The sequence below is a fragment of the Haematobia irritans genome, chromosome 2 (genome assembly GCF_050003625.1).
Source record: "Haematobia irritans isolate KBUSLIRL chromosome 2, ASM5000362v1, whole genome shotgun sequence".
Lineage (NCBI taxonomy): Eukaryota > Metazoa > Arthropoda > Insecta > Diptera > Muscidae > Haematobia > Haematobia irritans.
This window is the reverse complement of record NC_134398.1, coordinates 69,747,990-69,766,453: the sequence shown is the minus strand read 5'-3', so window position 1 is coordinate 69,766,453 and position 18,464 is coordinate 69,747,990. Positions and strand designations below refer to the sequence as shown.

The window sequence follows — 18,464 nt, the reverse complement described above, 5'->3', positions numbered from 1 at the left end:
TGCTTCCTAGAAGCAAGTACACAAAACCTAAATTTAAAAGAGAATTGTGTCTTAAAAGTATCCTTACTTGTATTCTCCGCTTCTTTGGCTCGGAATCAATACCAAATTTTTTAAAGTAAAGACAAAATCTTTGGAACCGAGTATGCTTTTTTTCAGTGTATAGAACTATAAACCGATATGGACCTAGTTAGGCATGGTTGTTAACGACCATATACTAGCACAATGTACCAAATTTCAACTCACTCGGATGAAATTTGGTCCTCCAAGAGGCTCCAAAACCAAATCTCGGGATCGGTTTATATGGGGCTATATATGATTATGGAGTGATATGGACCACTTTTGGCATGATTGTTAAATATCATATACGATCACCACGTACCAAATATCTAGCAGATCGGATGAATTTTGCTTCTCCAAAAGGCACCGGAAGTCAAATCTGGGGATCGGTTTATATGGGAGCTATATATAATTAGGGGCTGATAGGAACCAATTCCTGCATGGTTGGTGGATACCATATACTAACATCATGTACCAAATGGGAAGAATTTTGCCCTTCCAAGGGGCTCTGGAGGTCAAATCTGGGGATCGGTTTATATGCGGCCTATATATAATTATGGACCGATTTCGACCAATTTTTGCATGGGATTTTGAGGCCATATATTAACACCACGTACCAAATTTCAACTGAATCAGATGAATTTTGGTCTTCCAAGAGGCTCCGGAGGTCAAATCTGGTGATCGGTTTATATGGGGGCTATATATAATTATGGACCGATGTGGACCAATTTGTGCATGGTTGTTAGAGACCATATACTAACACCATGTACCAAATTTCAGCCGGATCGGATGAAATTTTCTTCTCTTAGAGGCCTCGCAAGCAAAATCGGGGGATCGATTTATATGGGGGCTATATATAATTATGGACCGATGTGGACCAATTTTTGCATGGTTGTTAGAGAGCATATACTAACACCATGTACCAAATTTCAGCCGGACAACTACTTGTGCCTAGTTTCAAGTCGATAGCTTGTTTCGTTCGGAAGTTAGCGTGATTTCAACAGACGGACGGACGGACATGCTCAGATCGACTCAGAATTTCACCACGACCCAGAATATATATACTTAATGGGGTCTTAGAGCAATATTTCGATGTGTTACAAACGGAATGGCAAAGTTAATATACCACCCATCCTATTGTGGAAGGTATAAAAAGAATAGAAAATCGCCAAAAAATTAAAAAATTGAGTTCCAAATGTATAATTTTTATACCGAAACATATGAAAAAAAGTTTTTTTCGTCCGTGTATTTTTTAACCCAATTTCACTAAAACATTTATTAATTTGCCGAAGGAAAATAGTGTTAATTTAGGGGCTATTTCAACAGCATAAAATCAATATGTTAGGAACACTGAAAACAAGCATGTCCGGTTCCAAAGATTTTCTCTTTAGCTAATGATTTTGGTATTGATTTCGATCTACAGAAGCGGAGAATTGAAGTAAGGGTACATAAGGACACAATTCTCTTTGAATTTGAGTTTTACGAACTTGAATTTAGGAAACAATTTTTAATTTATTCGTTTTTCAGATTTTTTCTTTAAGTGCTATTAATGACCTTTAAAACGTGTTAATGACAACATAAACAAATTACAGAAATATAACAGCAGACTTTTTTCTACGTGTTGTATTTTTGACGAGAATAGCTTGTCACATTTGCTTCAAGTTCAAGTGGACATTCCTGAATGTGACGTCATCTGACACTCACGTCGATAGTAATGAAAACAAACTCTCGTTTTTATGGTTTACTCATCGATGTTTTGTCGTTACATTACACGTTGTTTGCAATGATCCACATAATAAATAAAAAAAATATTTTTGTTCATAGTTCTAAACTTGTTTTCTGTTGTAATTCTCCATATTTAGTGATACTCATCTTGAAGTTGCTTCCTTTCTTATGTGCCAGTTAATTTAACATATACAAGAGGCTGGTTAATTAGCAAAGATTATTGTGGGGGACAATGCTTTGAAGGGAGGATATTCTAAAATATCTCTTTGTTCTTAAAGCTCGTAGCAGGCGCATTGGTGTTATTGAAAATATGCAGGGATGGGAAGATGTTTAATAAAGGAATTGTACGCAGAAAAAAGTGACCACGTCTTTAAGTTAAAATGAACTCATTGTGAAGAAAGTTGAACTTTGTATAGCGCCAAAGACATTTTTATTTGTTTGAACGATGTGATTTTCGTAGAAATTAGGTAGAATGCATTCCATATATTAGTTAACATTTTCATATATTTATGTACCACTATACTACAGAATGAAAAAAATTAACTGAATTGAATTCATATATGGAATGATTTTATTGAACTTTTTTCATTAATTTGGACAAATCTAACATATTTGTGGTAAACCTTTTACTTCATAATTAGAACTGCTTACCTTCGTTTTTAAATACAGTTTTATTTATTTATATATGCATTTTTCTTCAACAAAAGACATGTTTTATTAATATATTAAATATATTTATTAAGAATTAACAGCATCGACTGGATTTGAAATATTAGTTTATTATTCCACTATTTCCAATTTCCATGTAAAGTTACGAACTGTAAAACGTAATGCTTTTCTTCTTCTTGTTCCTTTCACTTTTAATAGGATGCTGCATACACGCTCACAAAAAATCGCTTCTGTAACATATACTCCCAAACATATTTTGCTTCAAGCATATACATTTTTGGGTATTGCCCAAACATTTATATGTTTGACCTCTTCCAATATATAATATGTTTGAAAGCATATTGGTCTAAACAATATATGTCTGGGTAGTCTAAGTTCCAAACATTTTGTATTTTTGCATCAAAATTCAATAATGTTGTCTTCCAAAAAACAATATGTTATTATGTGAACATATAATATGTTTGGAAGCATTTTGCACCCAAAAATATTATATGCTTAAAAAAATTCTCCCAAACAATATTGTGCTCAAAATTTTATTTATTTATTTATATATTTACAATCATAATGAATTATGAAAATAAACAGGTAATATTGGTGCTAACAACATAGGTTTTCGACCTGAATGCTCAAAATTTTGTTTCTGCCCAATTGTATATTCCCCCACATCTTTCTCACTTCCACGAGATTTTTTAGTTCTTAGCACCTTTTTCTGTAATACAAACATTGTAGAAGAAATTATTCAATTTATGATTTTTTTTTATTTTAATTTTACCTTTTGCCGGACGGGGATTCGAACAGCGGACCACACAGTTTGTAAGGATCAAAGAAGTAGCTGATCAATTGCCCAAGGAAAAATAAAATGTTAATTTTGTAATAACAAGCAACAACCACCAACTTAATTCAATATCGCTCCCTGTTAAATAGCGCTCCAAGCTATTAAACACATATATGTTTATAGGCTATTTCTAAATTAATATATGTTTGCATCCAAGGATATTATATTTACAAACATTTTATGTCCCAAACATAATATGTTCTAACATATTAACATATATGTCCCAAACATGTTATGCTAGTTTATGAACATTATATGCTTGCACTCAAAAATATTGTGTTTAAAAATTTGTGTTCCAAACATATAATGTTTATAGCCAAACATATGAAAAACAGCCTTTTTCATCCGTGAATGCAGCTACAGATTATAAGCAACGCAATTGTATTTAAAATGAAATAAAAAAAATTGCATTCGTAATTTATTACCACATTTCTTGTTAAATTGTAAATCTGATGTACCATTAAGTAACCTTCAAACATTTTTATCAAAAATGCCTAACTACGCCCTCACAAAAAATCGCTTCTGTAACATATACTCCCAAACATATTTTGCTTCAAGCATATACATTTTTGGGTATTGCCCAAACATTTATATGTTTGATATCTTCCAATATATATGTTTGAAAGCATATTGGTCTAAACAATATATGTTTGGGTAGTCTAAGTTCCAAACATTTTGTATTTTTGCATCCAAATTCAATAATGTTGTCTTCCAAAAAACAATATGTTATTATGTGAACATATAATATGTTTTGCACCCAAAAATATTATATGCTTAAAAAAAATTCTCCCAAACAATATTGTGCTCAAAATTTTATTTATTTATTTATATATTTACAATCATAATGAATTATGAAAATAAACAGGTAATATAGGTGCTAACAACATAGGTTTTCGACCTGAATGCTCAAAATTTTGTTTCTGCCTAATTGTATATTCCCCCACATCTTTCTCACTTCCACGAGATTTTTTAGTTCTTAGCACCTTTTTCTGTAATACAAACATTGTAGAAGAAATTATTCAATTTTATGATTTTTTTATTTTAATTTTACCTTTTGTCGGACGGGGATTCGAACAGCGGACCACACAGTTTGTAAGGATCAAAGAAGTAGCTGATCAATTGCCCAAGGAAAAATAAAATGTTAATTTTGTAATAACAAGCAACAACCATCAACTTAATTCAATATCGCTCCCTGTTAAATAGCGCTCCAAGCTACTAAACACATATATGTTTATAGGCTATTTCTAAATTAATATATGTTTGTATCCAAGCATATTATATTTACAAACATTTTATGTCCCAAACATAATATGTTCTAACATATTAACATATATGTCCCAAACATGTTATGCTAGTTTATGAACATTATATGCTTGCACTCAAAAATATTGTGTTTAAAAATGTGTGTTCCAAACATATAATGTTTATACCCAAACATATGAAAAACAGTCTTTTTCATCCGTGTAGCGATTTTGTCCTCCTTTTACAATTTCAATACCTACAAATATAAAAAATCATAAACCAATATTTTTCACAAAATGTTAGCGTCACTGTATGAATGTTACCTGATAATTAAAGATTCCAAAATTCTGTTGCTGTTTTCTTTCTTTATACACCATCACGAACATTGATAGACTTATTGTTTATTATTTCAATAATTTTGAAAAAAAAAAATTCTCGAAAAATTTTCTCTCTAATTTAAAATAACAAATATTTTGTTATTTATTATATTATTATTACTATATTATTTTTTAACAATCTCTCCGTATTCCATAACAACGCGATTCCAACTAAAAAAAAAAACAACCCACGTGCAAACATATCGATTACATCGATGACAGGTATCGATTACAGGTAGATAAAAGAAATATAGGAAAATTTCCTATATTCTAACAAGTGTGTTTCCTTAAGTTTTGAAAGGATTGAATACTTCTTAGTACGAATGAACTAAAATATTTTTCTATGCCAAATGTTATTCGTATGTATGATAAGCTTTCTATAATAAAGGAAGTCAGTGTTATCGTTTTATAAGAAATTTTACTAAATTTGAGGAAACTTGGTCTTAGTTCGGTGTTTGTTTATTTTTACGAATGCTTTGTTATCAGTGAATAAAATTTTCTTGTTGAGAAGTAAATTCTTATACCCAGCGAAGAAAACAATATTAGTAAAATTCCATGCCTTATTCTAGTTAATGAACTATTCCTAACTGCTTTCAGTTTAGGATTTTTTACTGAAACAAATAAATTTTATGATTTCACACAAAAATTTAACTTAATGGAAATAAAATGGCTAAACTAAATTGGTAAACATTTTTTCCTTTAGTTTCGAAGACACTTTTTTCTGGGCGTGTTATTATATAAAATGTTATAAATTGAAGCGAATAAAAGTAAAACAAAACGTGGAAAGATTTTTGTTTAACCACACTCAAAAATGTGAACCATCTATTTCACTAAAGCCAATTTAGCTTTATTTTAGTTCATGGAATTATTATGTTTGGAGAAAGTTTCCTTTACTCTAATAATATTTTGCGTACGTTAGTTAAACTGGAAAAAAATTATATACAAATGAAGCATAAAAATTTACTAAATTCGTACATATAGTGCATTATTTCTTTAAATTTGTGAAATTTACTACAAATGGGTCCATCTTGAACTTCGTATGGACCTAAATACATTCTTACAATTTTCAATTCCATTTTTTCCTTCAAACGACGAATTTTTATTCAACAAGTGAAAAAAAAATTAATTATATCTAAAAATTTTCTTAAATTTGTCGAAAACTATTTACTTATTTTTGTGATATCAGTGTGATTTAAATTCATGATTTTGGTTACATTTTGTCCAATGTGAGCTTTGCTTACTTTAATGTGATCTAAATATAAGTGAACTAAAAACAAGAAAACTAGTTGTATACAAATATAGGACACAATTTTACAAAAAAAAAAATAGTTTATATTTTCCTACAATGGGAGAAGTTTGCTCGCATTGAAAATCAATCATAGCCCACATTTGAACCTTTTCTATCTTTAATCGAAAAATTCAATATTTTAGTTAATTAGGAGATTATTTAAATCAAAACTCGCTTTTTTTACATTAAGGAAAGACAACAATTCATTGATTCGTACAACATGACTGCACCCTCAAAAAATCGCTCCTGTGACATATACTCCCAAACATATTCTGCTTTAAGCATATATATTCCAAAAAGGGGAAGCTAATGCAAAATTGGCTTTATTTTAGTTCATGAAAATTAGTTGATTTTAATTAAATTTGTCAAATGTGAGCAAATGTTCATTATTTGAATAATTTTTGCTTACTTTAATGTGAACTAAATATAAGTTAACTAAGAATAAGGAAACAAGTTGTATACAAATATAGTACCCAATTTTACAAAAAAATAGTTTATGTTTTCGTAAAATGGAATAAGTTTGCTTAAATTAGGTTCATAAATCTCTCAAATGAGTAAATTTTACTAAACTTGTACCTATCTTCAACTTTTCATAGCGCTAAAGATATTTTAACAATTTTGAAATCCAATTTTTCCTTCAACATATGATATTTTCTTAAATAACAAAAACAAATTTATTAAATTTAATCAATTTTCTTACATTTTGCAAAAAGTATTAACTCTTTTGAAGCATAGTGCAATCACTGAAAAAATATTGTCGTGAGGTCAAAGATTTCAAGTCTTTAAAATACGAATACAAATTTTGCTTGCATAGAAGACGCATTTCTCTAAAAAAAAGTTATTTTCCTTGTCCAAAAGTCGATAAACTTTTCAATGAAGTCGTATTGTCCTTATAATTAAGTGATTTGACTTAAAAATGGGTATCTTAACATGAAAGAAAAAATGTATAGGCTAAGGTCAACTTGACTTTAATAATTCAGAAAAATTCTTTAAATTTAATGAAATTGTCTTTAAATTTGTTGTCTTTTTGCATCTTGACTACAAAGCAAAAATTCGTTCAAATATAGGACATGTTTTTCAAAACTTTATTTTAAAGAAATTTTTTACTTCAAACATAGCATAATTTCTACTGGAAGTCGAGTCCTAATTTGGAAAACAAAGTTGCCGTTAACTCGTTTTTAAAGGACTTTGATAGCATATGAAGAAAAAAAGCTGAGAAAGCGAAAAATTAAAATTTGCTTCCTAGAAGCAAGTACACAAAACCTAAATTTAAAAGAGAATTGTGTCTTAAAAGTATCCTTACTTGTATTCTCCGCTTCTTTGGCTCGGAATCAATACTAAATTTTTTAAAGTAAAGACAAAATCTTTGGAACCGAGTATGTTTTTTTTTCAGTGATTAGAACACTATTTTAGTTAAAATTTTCTAAAGTAAACCTACATTGAGGAAGAATCTTCAGTGAAAGAAAATGCTTGCAGGGCCATATTGTTGGACACACACAAACCGATGTAAAGAAACTTTATTTAAAGGATGCAAACCATATAGTAGGTCCTTTTCCTATAAATGCTGTACCAAATACAACTTTTGGAAATGATAATAATGTAATTTTACACATGTTCCAAAAAACATTTTTTTTGCAAAATTTCGAAAGAATGATCGTATTTGCATAGAATTATATTAATTTATTACTACGAATAGTGCTTGATATATGGGTTGTGAAAAAAAAATTGTCGTGAGGCCAAAAATGTCATGTCCTTAAAACACGAATGTGTTTTTTTGCTTCGCATAGAAAACCTTCTTTATTAAGTCGTGTTGTCCTTATAATTAAGCGATTCGACTTAAATATGGGTATCTTAAAATGAAAGAAAATTTTGTTTGTCTAAGGTCAGTTGTCTTTAATAATTGTGAACAATTTTTCAAAATTAATGAAATTGCGTTTAAATTTGTTGTTTTTTTACATCTTGACAACAAAGCAAAATCTCGTTTAAAAATAGCAAATGTTTTTCAACACTAAAGAGGATTTTTGCTTGCAGCATAGCACAATTTCTGTTTGAAGTCGAGTCTGAATTTGAAAATGTAAGTTGTTGTTAACACATTTTTAAAGGACTGTAATTGCACATGAAGAAAAAACAAATAAATTAAAATTTGTTACCTAAGGAATCGTATACGCAAAACTTAAATTTGAAAGAGAATTCTGCCTTAAAAGTATCCTTACTTCAATTTTCCGCTTCTTTGACTCGGAATCATTTTGTAAAGACAATAACTTCGGAAATGGGCTTTTTTTCAATGTGCTGACATTTACTATTTTTGTATTTTATCTCAGTATTTGTTTTATTTGAAAATTTCGGTTTTGTTCCAAACATAATTTTTCGATTTATCAAAATTTCGATTGGTAGGAATGTCAAATTTTCGAGGAAAATTAATTTTCCTTGTCTTCTGCTCGAATTCCGATTTTTGACAATGGTATTTCAGAATGGTATGATATTGATATTTGCAGGCCGTGCTTTTTAGATAAACGTCAGTTTATATTTGGTTCTTTACAAATGACTGTACCAGTTATGTACACGCAAAAAAATAATTCTTTCCTCCCAAACGAAATTTTAGACAAACAAAGTTCTAATTATACAATTATTTTTCGAGCTTTATGGACAGATATAGATTAAGGAACATGGTTAATAGAGCCATTGAAAAGAAAATGCCAGATACAAATCTATACACGCCTAGACTGTACATGTTTCGGTTCGGGCGAATGAACCTTTCCACAGCCTTTAGTATAGATCTGGCTGGGAGAGATAACTCAATTTTGGGCCCTTTATGCTAACTCCTTATGGAGAAAACATTTGGGAAATTTCCTCTTACAAATTGAATCATCTTTTCTCCCACTGTACATCATCTTTTCATATAACTTACAAGTCCCTTAATCGTATTTTTATTTCGTTTTGTTACATAGTAATGCAACAACACGAAATTTATTTTTAGAAAGCTAATTTGTTTGAATTCACCTAAGTGGTGAACAGTCGAACAATGCTTATTGTTTCTACAGTCAACTACAGCAACATGTGACAACTTACAGAAACTGGTTTCCAGGATACAACAACAATTCTAACGCGTACATTAGTCGTGTTTTTTCCTAGTTTTACGACGGGCTCATCGTTGCTTATTATATTTCATGTTAGCCTGCACGCAAAAAAATAATTCTTTCCTCCCAAACGAAATTTTAGACAAACAAAGTTCGTTTCTTATTTGCTTTTCGCTGTAAGGAAGTGTATTTGGAAGAAAAGTATATACTTTTTGTGATAAACATTTATTCTTTTCCAGGATGTAACAACAATTTCATAAAGACTAACTAAAAAAAAAAATTTTCTTGCTAATTGCATTTTCCCTCACATCTTTCTCACATCCACGAGTTTTTTAGTTCTTAACACTTTTTCCTGTAATACCAACAATGTAGAAGAAATTATACGAATTTATAAATTTTAAAATTTTTTTTTACCTTTCGCCTGGACGGAGAATCGAACCGCGGACCATGCACTTTGTAAGCCAACACACTAACCACTGAGCTATGTACCTGTTATGGTCATCAATAGATAATTATCCATATAAGTTATATTTATATAGCATAGCTTGTGGCGCCCACGAACTGAATAAACAAAGTTTATTTAACAGAAACAAACATTTAGTTTGGCACCGTGGAGCAGTGGTTGCTACGTCTGACTCTCATGCCAAGGGTCGTGGGTTCGATCCCTGCTTCGACCAAAGTTTTTTTTTTTTTTTAAATACATTCCACATATGTTCGGAAGATTCCGAAAAAATGTTCAACATTACATTGTACTATATTAAATTTTGAACTGAAAAAGGTGTTTTATTAAAGACCAAAAGTCAGAAAAGAACAGTGTTTGATATAAACGAAATGGACTCTGTTATTGTTTCAAAAATAACTTTTTTTATTGAAAAAATAAAAACTTTGTAACAAACGATTTTTTTTGGTGATAAAAGTTTAAAATTTTCGAAGCAATTCAAAAAACTCAAACAAAAGAAAAACGTTTTCGGTACACGTTTTCCAAACGTTTTTTTTCTTTGCGTGTGATACCGAAAACAGGCAATTGACGTCCAAATGCATTATATCTAATTATACAATTATTTTTCGAGCTTTATGGACAGATATAGATTAAGGAACAAACGAATTTTTTTGGTGATAACAGTTTAAAATTTTCGAAGCAATTCAAAAAACTCTAACAAAAGAAAAACGTTTTCGGTACACGTTTTCCAAACGTTTTTTTTTCTTTGCGTGTACAATAAAATCAAAGATACTATGAGCAATGTTTTTTTTTATAAAATATACCATGTCAAGTAAATATATAACATATAAATAGAGAACATTAATGTTTATAAGATTTAATAATTATTATTATATAAAAGCTATTAAAGTAATCACAAGATTTATAGATCTGGGTCAGGTTTGTTTTTTTTTTGCAATATGTTGATTATGAGCTACGTTAAAGTGAACATATTTTTTATTGATTGTATAAAAGTAATATATATTTCAGAAACCTTATACTTTTGCCCGATATGAATAAGTTTTTTCTTGTCTATTGCTCAGATTAGGTCTAAACAATTAGTTGCAAGCTGCATGAATATATACTTTGGTCCATTCTAGTGTAATAGCTTTCTTCAGCACATCCATACGGGCATATTTATTATAAATCTTTATTTATATTTGAAGTTATAACGTGAAAGCCTTCTTAAGTCTTAACAATATATTTGAGCTAAATTGAAATTCTCTTTACTACATTCGTAGCATTTAACATATACCATCTCTGGCTTGCAGTTTGTTCTAAAAGCATCTAGCTCTAGCCTAGCATACTGATCGCGATTTCCTGCAATACAACTTTTACATCTGTTAGATATCACTTCTGAAACTGCACTATCACTCACCATTGTTCAGCTGGGCATTTGTTCTGGCTGCAGTCGATTCATTCATTTCATCTCTCAGCTTTGATATGGGCATGTAAAATAATTTCATTGTGAACAAGAATGAGCCGTTATCATTTCATAGGCTCTCTCTCTCATGCACTCATGTGGGGTACAAAGGGATTCATATTCCATTTAGAATTGAACTTCTGGAAAATTGTATTTAGTTTATTCTAAGCTTTACTTAAGATAAGGCAGACGGTTCGGATGCTATTCGTTCTTGATAAGTTCGTATTTGTTGAAAATTTTTAGTAACGTTTTATATTGTCAACAATAGAAATTGTGAATTGCATTTAAACAGCAAAAGGCCTGTGTAAATAAAGGTACATATACTGGATTAATGTGTACTAAGTGATTAAGTGATTTGTTAAACATTTTTTTAATGTAATGCAAAATTGCTAAGTAAACATTTAACAAAATATACAAGAGAATAAGTACAAAATAATGAGTACATATAAAATAAATAAACCTACTTTGGAAATGTGAATTACTTCGATAAACTGTATATACATTGTTTGAATATAGCTTTTGTTTAATAATAATTATATCTATTTAAATGGGTGTCAAATCTGAAATAATTTAATTTAATTATCAACCTTAATTCAAACATACCCACATACGATTTCATAAATATAGAAACGGACAGTACTCAATGATATGCGAAATAGTTTATCAAGCTTTATCATAAGGACTCTGGTAGACTCAGTGTATCCTGTTATAACAGTTAGCCACAATTGGATAGCCTAGTCCAATTTAATTTAACTTAAATTACCCAGCAACAAAAACGTCGCCAAAACAATTGTGTAAATGTTCTTTTTGGATACGGAAGTGGTGCAAAATTGCTATTGCAACAACAACAACCGCAGGAATTTCACTTTAATTTTAGCACAATATTATACATATGTGCGCATAACTTTTTGATGAATCGACACACATTCTCCTGGCCCGAACCTATTGTTCTAATGCAAGCTCAATATAGTTTCAGAATTAGATTATGAAACACATTAAATCACATAAAAGTAGCCATCATTGGTTTGGGGAACACTGGTGTATAAAGTATTACAAAATAAATTCTTATTATCGCCTAAGTTTGACCTACTTAGATTCTTAAAGCCTTGATAAGAATAAAGGGTGATACGGTCAAAATTTGGTCAATATAAACTTGACGTATTTCTTTCAATTTTGCATTTAAAAAACCTGTACACCCCTCATTTTGAAGGTGTGTGTGTGTAGAATGTTGCTCCTATTTTGATTTTGGAATTCACTCTTCAGTTGTCAAAATGCCGTCCAAGCAAGAAGAGCAGCGTATCAAAATTTTGCTCGCGCATCGCGAAAATCCGAGCTACTCGCACGCAAAGCTGGCAAAATCGCTAAAAGTTGCCAAATCAACCGTTACAAATGTAATTAAAGTGTTTGTGGAACGTTTGTCGACAGCCAGGAAGTCTGGATCGGGGGGAAATCGAAAACCGGAAGCCGCTGAAACGACAAAGAGTGTTGCCGGTAGTTTCAAGCGAAATCCTAACCTCTCTCTCCGAGATGCCGCAAATAAGCTGGGTGTATCGTCTACAACCGCGCATCGAGCCAAAAAACGAGCCGGACTATCGACTTACAAGAAGGTAGTGACTCCAAAGCGCGATGATAAACAAAATACGACGGCCAAAGCGCGATCCCGGAGGCTGTACACGACGATGCTGACGAAGTTTGACTGCGTGGTAATGGACGACGAAACCTACGTCAAAGCCGACTACAAGCAGCTTCCGGGACAGGAGTTTTATACGGCAAAAGGAAGGGGAAAGGTAGCAGATATTTTCAAGCACATAAAACTGTCAAAGTTCGCAAAGAAATATCTGGTTTGGCAAGCCATCTGTACCTGTGGCTTGAAAAGCAGCATTTTCATAGCTTCCGGGACTGTCAACCAAGAAATTTACGTGAAAGAGTGTTTGAATAAACGTCTGCTGCCTTTCCTGAAGAAACACGGTTGTTCCGTACTGTTTTGGCCGGATTTGGCATCTTGCCATTACGGTAAAAAGGCCATGGAGTGGTACGCCGCCAACAACGTGCAGGTGGTTCCCAAGGACAAGAGCCCTCCCAACACGCCAGAGCTCCGCCCAATTGAGAAATACTGGGCTATTGTCAAGCGGAACCTAAAGAAGACCAAAAAAACTGCTAAGGACGAGCAGCAGTTCAAGGCAAACTGGCTTTCTGCGGCGAAGAAGGTGGACAAGGTGGTTGTACAAAATCTGATGGCAGGTGTCAAGCGTGAGGCCCGGCAATTCGGATTTGGAAAAGCGAAAGCCTAACTGAATATTTTTCCTGAATTTTATACTAATTGAACTTGAAAAAGAAATTTAATTTGATTTTTTAAATAAACGATTTCACCGATTTACACGCGTTTTCCCTTGACCAAATTTTGACTGTATCACCCTTTATTCTGCCCATATTGTTTTCATGACAATTTCATATGTAAGACATATGGTCTGAAAGCAATATATAATCTCGTTATCATAACATGATCTTCCAATAATTCAATATAAAATAAGCAATTTAATTATAGTTTCAAATTCCAAAGGACGTGGAATTCTATCTAATCAACGAAAGTTCGAAGATTTACTAAGTATTATGTAAGCCGATCACATTTTGGCTTTGTGGTTCGCCAGGTGGGCTGAATGACTGTGTCGTCTTCTGATGTGATACGTCTAACGTCTCTATATACAGGAAACTCAGCGTTTGATACTGACGGTCATTTTTGACGGATATAGCATTTAAAAAGTCTGTGGTTTAGTCGCTTCCACAATTCGGAATCTGATTTTGACTCCAGTTCATATAAACGTGACACACCTTGGGAACTGTATGTACATTGAAGTTAAACAATAGAAGAAGAAGAGAATGATCCAAATGAATAAATTCTAATTATGTCTAATGTGGAATGGATTAAAAGAATATTGCAACGCTACTCCGAAGTAACAAAGATAGATAAGACCGAAAGACAAGCACACCAAAGTTGAAAACGATAGTTATTAGATTATTTTTCTCAAATGTTTCGATACATAAAATATATGTTTCGGACTTAATTTTTGGCAGATTATTTTTAACAGCAAGCATATAATGTTCATTAACTATTTTAAAATGTTTGGATGTTCTGAGCATGTCCGTCCGTCCGTCTGTTGAAATCACGCTAACTTCCGAACGAAACAAGCTATCGACTTGAAACTTGGCACATGTAGTTGTTATTGATATAGGTCGGATGGTATTGCAAATGGGCCATATCGGTCCACTTTTACGTATAGCCCCAATATAAACGGACCCCCAAATTTGGCTTGCGAGGCCTCTAAGAGAAGCAAATTTCATCCGATCCGGCTGAAATTTGGTACATGGTATTAGTATATGGTCTCTAACAACCATGCAAAAATTGGTCCACATCGGTCCATAATTATATATAGCACCCATATAAACCGATCCCCCGATTTGGCTTGCGGAGCCACTAAGAGAAGCAAAGTTCATCTGATCCGGCTGAAATTTGGTACATGGTGTTAGTATATGGTCTCTAACAACCGTGCAAAAATTGGTCCACATCGGTCCATAATTATATATAGGCTTGCGGAGCCACTAAGAGAAGCAAAGTTCATCTGATCCGGCTGAAATTTGGTACATGATGTCCATAATTATATATAGTCCCCACATAAACCGATCACCAGATTTGACCTCCGGAGCCTCTTGGAAGACCAAAATTCATCTGATTGAGTTGAAATTTGGTACGTGATGTTAATATATGTCCTCAAACACCCATGCAAAAATTGGTCGATGTCGGTCCATAATTATATATAGGCCCCATATAAACCGATCCCCATATTTGACCTCCGGAGCATCTTGGAAGAGCAAAATACTTCCAATTCGGTTGAAATTTGGTACTTGATGTTAGTATATGGTATCCAATAACCATGCAGGAATTGGTTCCTATCAGTCCATAATTATATTAGTCTCTAACAACCATGCAAATATTGGTCCACATCGGTCCATAATTATATATAGCACCCATATAAACCGATCCCCCGATTTGGCTTGCGGAGCCACTAAGAGAAGCAAAGTTCATCTGATCCGGATGAAATTTGGTACATGGTGTTAGTATATGGTCTCTAACAACCGTGCAAAAATTGGTCCACATCGGCCCATAATTATATATAGCTCCCATATAAACCGACCGCCAGATTTGACCTCCGGTGGTGAAGCAAAATTCATCCGATCTGGTTGAAATTTGGTACGTTAGGTTAGGTTAGGTTAGGTTAGGTGGTAGCCCGATGTATCAGGCTCACTTAGACTATTCAGTCCATTGTGATACCACATTGGTGAACTTCTCTCTTATCACTGAGTGCTGCCCGATTCCATGTTAAGCTCAATGACAAGGGACCTCCTTTTTATAGCCGAGTCCGAACGGCGTTTCACGTTATAGTGAAACCACACGGATGAAAAAGGCTGTTTTTCATATGTTTGGCTATAAACATTATATGTTTGGAACACAAATTTTTAAACACAATATTTTTGAGTGCAAGCATATAATGTTCATAAACTAGCATAACATGTTTGGGACATATATGTTAATATGTTAGAAAATATTATGTTTGGGACATAAAATGTTTTTAAATATAATATGCTTGGATGCAAACATATATTAATTTAGAAATAGCCTATAAACATATATGTGTTTAGTAGCTTGGAGCGCTATTAAAAGGGAGCGATATTGAATTAAGTTGGTGGTTGTTGCTTGTTATTACAAAATTAACATTTTATTTTTCCTTGGGCAATTGATCAGCTACTTCTTTGATCCTTACAAACTGTGTGGTCCGCTGTTCGAATCCCCGTCCGGCAAAAGGTAAAATTAAAATAAAAAAAATCATACAATTGAATAATTCTTCTACAATGTTTGTATTACAGAAAAAGGTGCTAAGAACTAAAAAATCTCGTGGAAGTGAGAAAGATGTGGGGGAATATACAATTGGGCAGAAACAAAATTTTGAGCATTCAGGTCGAAAACCTATGTTGTTAGCACCTATATTACCTGTTTATTTTCATAATTCATTATGATTGTAAATATATAAATAAATAAATAAAATTTTGAGCACAATATTGTTTGGGAGAATTTTTTTAAAGCATATAATATTTTTGGGTGCAAAATGCTTCCAAACATATTATATGTTCACATAATAACATATTGTTTTTTGGAAGACAATATTATTGAATTTGGATGCAAAAATACAAAATGTTTGGAACTTAGACTACCCAAACATATATTGTTTAGACCAATATGCTTTCAAACATATTATATATTGGAAGAGATCAAACATATAAATGTTTGGGCAATACCCAAAAATGTATATGCTTGAAGCAAAATATGTTTGGGAGTATATGTTACAGAAGCGATTTTTTGTGAGCGTGCACTTAGAGAAGCTTTGAAACCCTCAGAAATGTAATAATCCACCGCTGAAAAACTTTTTGGTGTTCGGTCGAAGCAGGAATCGAACCCACGACCTTGTGTATGCAAGGCGGGCATGCTAACCATTGCACCACGGTGGCACAGTGGTACGTGGTGGTAGTATATGATATTTAACAACCATGCCAAAAGTGGTCCATATCAGTCCATAATCGTTTATAGACCCCATATAAACCGATCCCGAGATTTGGTTTTGGAGCCTCTTTGAGGAGCAAATTTCATCCGAGTGAGTTGAAATTTGTGGATGACAGTCTTTCGTAGAAGTTTCTACGCAATCCATGGTGGAGGGTACAAAATATTCGGCCTGGCCGTACTTACGGCCGTATATACTTGTTGTAATGTAATGTATTTTGGCGTCAAGACATATATGTATTACTTTAGAAATATAATCATATATACATTTAGTAATGTCAGACAGAGAGAGAGGGTATAAAAAGAAAAGAAAAGAAATAAAGATGGTGCCCGAGAGAATTTGCATAACGCAGTAACAGCACCCTCAAAAAAAAATCGCTTCTCTAACATATGTTCCAAACATATTTTGCAGGATGCACATATATTATTGAATACTGCCGAATTATTAATATGTTTGTTTTATTGAGAACATATTGTATGTTTGGAAGCATTTTGAGCCCACAAATATTATATGCTTGGAAGAATTTTTCCCATTCTCATTCCCTTACATAATTTTCACTTCCACGAAATTTTTTAGTTCTTGGCACAAATAATGTTGAAGAAATTATTCGATTTTATAAATTTTACCTTTCGCCTGGGCGGAGAATCGAACCGAGGACCATACAGTTTGTAAGCCAACACACTATCCACTGGGCTACGTAGCTGTTATAGTCACCAGCAGATAATTACCGTTATAAGTTACATTTATATAGCATAGTTTGTAGCGCCCACGAGCCCATGCAAACATAACATTATTTAACAGAAACATACATTTGTTTGCCACGTGGAGCAGTGGTTAGCATGTCTGCCTTGCACGCAAAGGGTCGTGGGTTCAATACCTGCTCCGATCGAACACTTTTTTTTAATTTACACATTTATATTTATACTATATTAAATTTTTATAATGAAACTTCGAAATGTGGGTTATTAAAGATTTACAGTCAGAAAAGAACAGTGCTTGATATAAACGAAATGGACAGAGCTTTTGGATAAAATATTATTTTTTTTATTGCAAAAAAATTGTAACAAAAACCTGTTTTTGGTATAAAAGTTTGAAATATTGGAAGGAATTCAAAAAAAAGGAGTTAGCATACAGGAGCCCAAAATTGAGTTATCTCTCCCAGCCAGATCTATACTAAGGGCTGTGGAAAGATTCATTCTCCCGAATCGAAACATGTACAGTCCAGGCGTGTATGGATTTGTATCTGGCGTTTTCTTTTCAATGACTCTATTAATCATGTTCCTTAATCTAAATCTGTCCATAAAGCTCGATTAATAATTGTAAAATTAGATATAATGCATTTGGACGTTAATTGCCTGTTTCGGTATCAGGCTAACATGAAATATAATAAGCAAAGAAGAGCCCGTCGTAAAAACTAGGAAAAACACTACTAATGTACGCGTTTGAATTGTTATTGTCTCCTTGAAACCAGTTTCTGTACGTTGTCACATGTTGTTGTTGTTGACTGGAGAAACAAAAAGCACTGTTCGATTGTTCACCACTTAGATGAATTCAAATCTGGGGATCGGTTTATATGGGGGCTATATATAATTATGGACCGATTTCGACCAATTTTTGCATGGGTGTTTGAGGCCATATATTAACACCACGTACCAAATTTGAACTGAATCAGATGAATTTTTGG

General features: G+C 32.6%; 1 protein-coding gene across 1 annotated transcript in view; it reads left to right on the top strand.

Annotated features, from left to right (window-relative positions):
- The first annotated feature begins 11,327 nt into the window (after positions 1 to 11,327).
- LOC142225452 (alpha-tocopherol transfer protein) overlaps positions 11,328 to 18,464 on the top strand; it is a 31,650-nt gene continuing 24,513 nt past the window's right edge. Inside the window, exon 1 of the mRNA XM_075295210.1 lies at positions 11,328 to 11,485. The gene's annotated coding sequence lies outside the window, so the exon portion shown is untranslated. The remainder of the gene's footprint in view (positions 11,486 to 18,464) is intronic.